The sequence below is a fragment of the Lactuca serriola genome, chromosome 2, assembly GCF_051521515.1.
Source record: "Lactuca serriola cultivar US96UC23 chromosome 2, Lser_US96UC23_V15, whole genome shotgun sequence".
NCBI lineage: Eukaryota > Viridiplantae > Streptophyta > Magnoliopsida > Asterales > Asteraceae > Lactuca > Lactuca serriola.
This window is the reverse complement of record NC_136409.1, coordinates 165260181-165261397: the sequence shown is the minus strand read 5'-3', so window position 1 is coordinate 165261397 and position 1217 is coordinate 165260181. Positions and strand designations below refer to the sequence as shown.

At 33.4% G+C, this 1217-nt stretch overlaps 1 long non-coding RNA gene across 1 annotated transcript; it reads left to right on the top strand.

Annotated features, from left to right (window-relative positions):
• The first annotated feature begins 236 nt into the window (after positions 1–236).
• On the top strand, positions 237–739 carry LOC145090560 (uncharacterized). The gene is made up of 3 exons (XR_013701649.1): positions 237–299; positions 405–587; positions 676–739. It is a non-coding gene; the product is annotated as an uncharacterized LOC145090560 (long non-coding RNA).
• The last annotated feature ends 478 nt before the right edge of the window (positions 740–1217 follow it).

Sequence of the window (1217 nt, the reverse complement as noted above, 5' to 3'; positions counted from 1 at the left end):
TTTATTAACATATATGAATACTTATGTTCATATTTTATATTTGAAAATATAGGTTGTGCAAGATGAAGTGATGAATAAAAACAATACAACTCAAAATGTTTTTGGTGATACTCAAGACGACAAGGTTGCTATAGATGTTACCTTTACGATTTTAATAATTACTTTTTAATAAAGTGTCTTTCGTTATTAAGTAAAAAGTTATATTTTTAATGTAGGTGTTGGAGGAGAGGAATGAGTATGCGGGGAACAAATTTGATGATGATGTGTTTGATGTAAACGATTATAGTGAAGTTAAAGAGGTTATTATAGTTACATTAATATAAATATTTTGTTTTTTTAGATATTATTGCTTATTAAATTATGTGTATTTCGTTATTAAGTATAAAGTATTATTTTTAATGTAGGAGTGGGAGGAGAGGAATGACAATGCGGGGAACAAATTTGATGATGATGTGCCGGACGAAGACGAACTAATAATAACGGGAAATGTAGATTATTTTCATGATGATGATGATGACAAAGAAGTTACACCCGATAAACCGAGGAGTCGAAAACCATCACAATATTTGTGCCCTCCTTACACCGAGGTATTCGTTTTATTTATAAACTGATGATTTTATGTTTATGTGAATTATCTGAAAGATATAGATTTAAACATTTGAATATTGTTTTTAGTTGCACACGACACCGAAGCAAAAAAGAAGAACAAAAAAGAAGGTTGATATGAAATCAACAAGCCCCGTTCCTCCTCCAGTTTTTGGTGTTGCTCATGACTTCTCCATGTTGCGCCTGCAACCTTACGTAACAGGCGGTGAGGATGTCATCCAAAATTATGTATTGCATTCATACGATGTGCAGCATCGTTTGTTTAATTTCGTGTTAGATAGAGATTTTTGGAGCTCATTGTTTGGGCATACACACGACGGATGGTTGGAGTCAGCGGTAAATAAATTGTTAATTAATTCTTTTAAAAGTTAATTATTTTTTAGTCAATAACAAAAGTATCATGTGTGCAGCATATAACCATTTGGTACCGACTTTTGATGGAGAGACGGTTTGAGAGCGACCGACATACAATAATGCCTCCAAATTTTTTTGTTTCTCATGCTTTGGAAGAAGGACAGGACTGGAGGGCGTTTATGGCTGGTATTGCTACGTACCCCAACTTCATGGTTGCTTGGTGGGATGTTGATACGGTAAACTTAATAGTTTATATT